Source organism: Hemitrygon akajei, unplaced genomic scaffold, assembly GCF_048418815.1.
Source record: "Hemitrygon akajei unplaced genomic scaffold, sHemAka1.3 Scf000061, whole genome shotgun sequence".
NCBI classification, from domain to species: domain Eukaryota; kingdom Metazoa; phylum Chordata; class Chondrichthyes; order Myliobatiformes; family Dasyatidae; genus Hemitrygon; species Hemitrygon akajei.
The window spans coordinates 2208307-2214980 of NW_027331947.1; the positions used below are offsets into that span (position 1 = coordinate 2208307).

At 45.6% G+C, this 6674-nt stretch overlaps 1 pseudogene; it reads right to left on the reverse strand.

Moving 5' to 3' along the window:
• Positions 1 to 637: 637 nt before the first annotated feature.
• LOC140721802 (uncharacterized) lies at positions 638 to 6201 on the reverse strand (annotated as a pseudogene).
• Between the last annotated feature and the right edge of the window lie 473 nt (positions 6202 to 6674).

A 6674-nucleotide genomic window follows, 5' to 3' on the forward strand; every position in this document is an offset into this window, starting at 1 on the left:
ATTGTTTTGATTCATCCACACATTTAAACCATTTAAAGGATTTATGAGGCAGAGCAACCCTTAGGTGAAAGGGATATAACAAAGCCGGATGAAGATTCCTCTGATACAATTCTGACATCACCATTTTAAAATGCAATCTTTCTTGCATCACCTCAGGACAACATTCTTCAACATAATGAAACTTAAGATTCTCATGCTCAGTAACTTCATTCTGACAAGCAATCTGAATGAAGTGCTCCTTGGTATTCAGATTGTGACATCGAAGAATTACATGACGCGGTTTTAACCCTTTTGATCGTTTTGGTTTCAGCGCCCGATGTGCGCAGTTGAGCGCAGGAAGAGAAGAAGAAACCTCCGAGCCAAAGACCTCCATTGAGAATTGAGAAAAAACTGAGTAAGATCCCGGCTCTCAACGTCCGCACTGAGTCTATTATTCGCAAATGCAGTCTGGCTTTGACTCTCCAAATCAATAATCTTGACTTTATTCTGCTCCAATGTATGAGTGTCGAAGTTCATTTCATTTCCAAAGAATTCCATTTGTGATACAAGTTTGCCAGCTTTGATAATCGCTGAAATTTGCCACTGCTGTTTTTCGTTCTTCTTTTCAAGTGTTGCCAATCCACCTTTGCTCTCCTTTAACCATACTTCCAAGGTAGTAAATCTTTCATCAAGTTTTTCATCCAAAAGATTCTAGATAGCCGGTAAAGTAAGTGGAAATTTTTTAGGCTGTTCAAAGACATCTTCTTTATTTCCATTTCCATCACCAGTTTCCTTGCCTTCGGCTAATGCCTTTCTTCCTCTGTAAGCCATTTTAGTCGATTAAAATTCAAATTCAAACATATAAAAGTGTTATAAACACTTTGATAAAGATATTAAAGGGGTGGTAAGTAAATTTAAAATGAACGGAGCAAAGCCGGAAAGCAATTCCATTTAGCGCCTCCAAGAGAGTCTTTTGCCCAATGTAGTCTAACGCGCACATTCCCAAAAATGTACCTATGTGTCGTGGCGACACAGACCGCAAGAACTGTGATTGGTCTACTTGGCAGCAGCCAGTTTCCTCCTGTGCATTTCCTGTTGCTTCGAAGTTGGGAAGTGGACCAAATTGAGGAGAGGGTAAGTGAAGAAGTCAGAAAATATGTCCATTTGCATGACCCTTCGTCGGCACACCATAAAGAATTGAAAATGGCATCAAATTTGTGGAAAGAAATTTCCATAAACATCGGTTTGGTCGTTGTGGAATGCGCAAAGAAATGGAAAAACTTCTCTCTTTTCTGTGCTGCAGTAATTTCAATAAAAGTAACTCTTGTTCAACATCTATTAGCTCCAACTCCAACAAGATGAACTCAGCAGTCGCCATCGTTCCCAACTCCACACGGGTCAATTCAACACAGTAGCATAGAACCCCAACGCCAACTAGCATTTTGGCAGAGCGACGCAGACACACAAACGCACAAGTAGAAATGCTCACAACCGTGTAGTCAACATGCATGGGCTACTGAGTCTGCTATGCCATAGTGCCTACTCAGAGGTATAATTCAGGCTTGAGCAGGTGAATGGCTTCTCCCCAGAGTGAACTCGCTGATGTACCTTCAGTTGGGATGACCGAGTGAATCCCTTCCCACATTCCGAGCAGGTGAAAGGCCGCTCCCCAGTGTGAATTCGCTGATGTACCTTCAGTTGGGATGAGCAGCTGAATCCCTTCCCACAGTCCGAGCAGGTGAACGGCCTCTACCCAGTGTGAACTCGCTGGTGAGCTATTAGGGTGGATGACCGAGTGAATCCCTTCCCACAGACTGAGCAGGTGAACGGCCTCTCCCCAGTGTGAACTCGCTGATGACTCTGTAGGTGGGATGACCGAGTGAATCCCTTCCCACAGTCTGAGCAGGTGAATGGCCTCTCCCCAGTGTGAACTCGCTGATGTATCTTCAATTGGAATGAGCATATGAATCCCTTCCCACAGTCTGAGCAGGTGAATGGCCTCTCCCCAGTGTGAACTCGCTGATGTATCTTCAGTTGGGATGAGCATGTGAATCCCTTCCCACAGTCTGAGCAGGTGAACGGCCGCTCCCCAGTGTGAACTCGTTGATGAGCCATTAGGTCAGATGACCGAGTGAATCCCTTCCCACAGTCTGAGCAGGTGAACGGCCTCTCCCCAGTGTGAACTCGCTGGTGAACTATTAGGATGGATGACCGAGTGAATCCCTTCCCACAGACTGAGCAGGTGAACGGCCTCTCCCCAGTGTGAACTTGCTGATGACTCTGTAGGTGGGATGACCGAGTGAATCCCTTCCCACAGTCTGAGCAGGTGAATGGCCTCTCCCCAGTGTGAACTCGCTGATGTATCTTCAGTTGGGATGAGCATGTGAATCCCTTCCCACAGTCTGAGCAGGTGAACGGCCGCTCCCCAGTGTGAACTCGTTGATGTATCTTCAGTTGGAATGAGCATGTGAATCCCTTCCCACAGTCTGAGCAGGTGAACGGCCGCCCCCCAGTGTGAACTCGCTGGTGAGCTATTAGGTTGGATGACTGAGTAAATCCCTTCCCACAGACTGAGCAAGTGAATGGCCTCTCCCCAGTGTGAACTCGCTGATGTATCTTCAGTTGGGATGAGTATGTGAATCCCCTCCCACAGTCTGAGCAGGTGAATGGCCTCTCCCCAGTGTGAACTCGCTGATGTATCTTCAGTTGGGATGAGCATGTGAATCCCTTCCCACAGTCTGAGCAGGTGAACGGCCGCCCCCCAGTGTGAACTCGTTGATGAGCCATTAGGGTGGATGACGTAGTGAATCCCTTCCCACAGTCTGAGCAGGTGAACGGCCTCTGCCCAGTGTGAACTCGCTGGTGAGCTATTAGGTTGGATGACGTAGTGAATCCCTTCCCACAGACTGAGCAGGTGAATGGCCTCTCCCCAGTGTGAACTCGCTGATGTATCTTCAGTTGGGATGAGCATGTGAATCCCCTCCCACAGTCTGAGCAGGTGAATGGCCTCTCCCCAGTGTGAACTCGCTGATGTATCTTCAGTTGGGATGAGCATGTGAATCCCCTCCCACAGTCTGAGCAGGTGAACGGCCGCTCCCCAGTGTGAACTCGTTGATGAGCCATTAGGGTGGATGACTTAGTGAATCCCTTCCCACAGTCTGAGCAGGTGAATGGCCTCTGCCCAGTGTGAACTGACTGGTTTGTCCACAGGAGGAAAGACCGACTGAATCCCTTCTCCCAGTGTGAAATTGCTTATGTCCCTTTAGTTCAAATATCCGTCTGAATTAATTCACACCATCTGAGCAGATGAATGGGAATTGCCTGTTTAAAATGACAGGCGTGCCAGTTGGTCAGATGATAGAGTGAAAACCTCCCCACAGTCTGAGCAGGAAGGATGATCGAGTGAATCCCTTGCTCCACTTCTTAAATATCTGGACAGAGACAGCAAAACTGGCGTGTTGAGTTTTAGATTCCCGTACACAAATTCCCTGTCATTTGTAACCTGTAAAAAGATTAACAAAATGCATCAGTGGCTGCAGGACAACATTTCAGATGAGATCACTTGAGTTGTCAAGCTGGGAACTGAACTGTTACAGTGAGGTTCAACACAAGTTGGAGAGTGAAATCATCATCTAACTGGGCACACTGCTGTTATCTGGAATGACCATCAAACTCTCTGATGTTCTTCCTATCTCTATAAGAGAGGAGCATTTCTGCCATCTCCAATCTGTGTCCTGGCTCAGTTTGGAGAGACATTGATATTATTCCCTGTTCCCACTGAGCTGCATGGGTTCCTGGCCCCACAGTAAGTGAAACACTCTCAGTCAAATAGCCAGCAGTGCATTCCACACACCCACCACTCTTTGTGTAAAAGACTTACCCCTGATATCCCCTCGGTATCTATTTCCTTGCACCTTAAAACTCTGCTCCCTCGTGTTAGACATTTCAGCCCTGGGAAAACAAACCTCTGGCTATGAACACGGTCAATGTCCCTCATCATCTTATACACCTAAAAAAGGCTCTAAACATAAACAAGGAAATTATACATTGCTTTGGGAAATTGTTATATGTATACAAGATTATGAGGGCATAGATAGGGTAAATGCAAGCAGCTTTTTTCCACTGAGGTTGGGTGGGATAATAACCAGAGGTCATGGGTAAGTGGGGAATGTGAAAATTAAACGGAAACATTTGGAAAAGGTCTTTACTGAAATGACCGTGAGAGTGTGGAATCAGATGCCAACACAAGTGGTGAATATGAGCTCGGTTTCACCATTTAAAAGAAGTTTGGATGGGAGCCTGGATGGTAGGCATATGGATTTGTATAAAAAGGGAACAAAGGTTATCGGGAACCAAATTCAACACAACCACAAACTGTTCCTGCTGCTACCATCCAGGACACAGTACCACAGCAAATGGACCAACAGGCTGCGGTACATCATCTTACAGCAGGCCATCAGACTGATTAATTGATTTCTTTGCTTTCTTGACTGTCCTATATACAAACTAATTATTATAAAACAATTTAAATTACACATTGCACATTTAGATGGTAATGTAATGTAAATATTTCTACTCCTCATCTATATGAAGGATGTATATAATAAAGTCAATTAAATTCAATTCACCCTCTCCACTATCTGTTCTGACATTCTGGCTCCCATTCCCCCTACAACTTACTTTAACCACGTAACCACCCCCCCCCCCCCCCACTAACTCTGGCAAGCCTTACCACTAGGATATTAGTCGCCTCTTGATCTGTTCCCCTAACTAACAAATCCCCTATTAGCACTCTGCCAGGGAATTTCCACAACAGCTTCTAAAGTGGTCTTCCTGTTCCTGTGGGGGATGGCCACTAGAGTTCTCTGTGATGCCTATTTAACCTCATTCCCCTTCCTGACTCTCACCCAGTTTCCTGTGCCCTGCACCTCGGGTGTAATTCACCTCCCTGCATGTCATATCTATCAACACCTCCAACTGCCGGATGATCTGGAATTCACCCATTTCAAGTTGCAGCTCATTGAAGTGCAGGGTTACAAGCTGCAGCTGGATGCACATCTTGTAGGTGAGGGCATCAGGGCCACTGGAGGTCACCCCTCCTTCCCTCCAATATTTCCTCTAATTTGTAATAATCAGTCTGCATATACTGTGCATTTTTTACCCAGTGACAAGATGTGCACAGTGAATTTTATATAGAGAGGTATTCATTTTCACAGCGAGCAAATCACTGTCAATAGGAACTTTGATCTCCTCTGGGATCGATCCAGTTCATCTGCACTCTCACACAACCTATGTAGCAGGCCTGTAACAGGTAATGAAGGATTTTCTCACCAAAGTTTTTGCATATTGTCCATATGTGGTTTGCTTGCTAAATTACACTTTAAAAAGTCAGATTTCCAAATATCACTCCACTTCTTCCCACTTGCAAATTTTCCAGCAACTCTTGCATTACCAAAATGCAAACAGGCATCACTAGTTTCTGTATTCTACATAAATATTCCCCCTGAACCCTCCCCCAATGACTGACAGTGTTGAACTCAGTGATGGCAATGGCAATGAATATGAAGGGAAGGGCAGTAGTCTGTCTCACTGGAGTCTGGCACATTTGTGATGTGAAAGCCACTTGTTGCCCAGGGCAAAGGTGTTTGATATCATTATATGCCCAGAGAGAATGGGTCAAAACATGTTCTCACCGGTAGGAAAGTCCAGAGCAAGAGGAGGTAGAACAAGCAACGCACACAAAATGCTGGAGGAACTCAGCAGGCCAGGCAGTATCTGTGGAAAAGAGTACTAATTCTGAGTTCCTTCGGCATTTTGTGTGTGTTGCTTGGATTTCCAGCATCTGCAGATTTTCTCTCGGTAGTGATTGGAGGTAGAACAAGGGCGATTTTCTCAAATGGTGATGTAAAAGATTTTGTTCCCTTTCTCCGAGTTCCTAATCCTTGCATTTAGATAGCTGGAGCTCAGCTCTGTCTGAGAGATCCATCCGTTCCCATTCCCTCATCAGCCGGAAGCTCCCCGGGGCCCGTGTACGGATCGTGGGGCTGAGAGTGAGGGACGAGAGCAGGACTGTCCCGGGATTGCGGACTACGGTGTCCGGATTTCACAGGAATTGTCCTGAAGTCGGTGTTTAAGATAAAAATACAGAGAAAGTTCTTACCTGCTCCCGATATTTCCAAGGCCTTCAGTGTACTGCGCGCATGCGTGTTACTCGGAGACGTCATCAGCGCTGACGCCTGCGCATTTTATCGGTGCTTCAGCGCTGGAGAATTTTTGAACGCAGCGCCTTATGGGTAATCACGGTGCCATTGAACATTTCTGCAAGCACCGGTTCAATGTCTATCCTCTTTTTTTTCGTGTATATAGATAGATAGATAGATAGATAGATAGATAGATACTTTATTCATCCCCATGGGGAAATTCAACATTTTTTCCAATGTCCCATACACTTATTGTTGCAAAGCTAATTACATACAATACTTAACTATTTAAATACATTGAATGGTAACTTAAGCTCAGTCCTAACCCCGGCACTTTAACATATCTTACTCCTGGCGGTTGAATTGTAAAGCCGAATGGCATTGGGGAGTAGTGATCTCTTCATCCTGTCTGAGGAGCATTGCATCGATAGCAACCTGTCGCTGAAACTGCTTCTCTGTCTCTGGATGGTGCTATGCAGAGGATGTTCAGGGTTT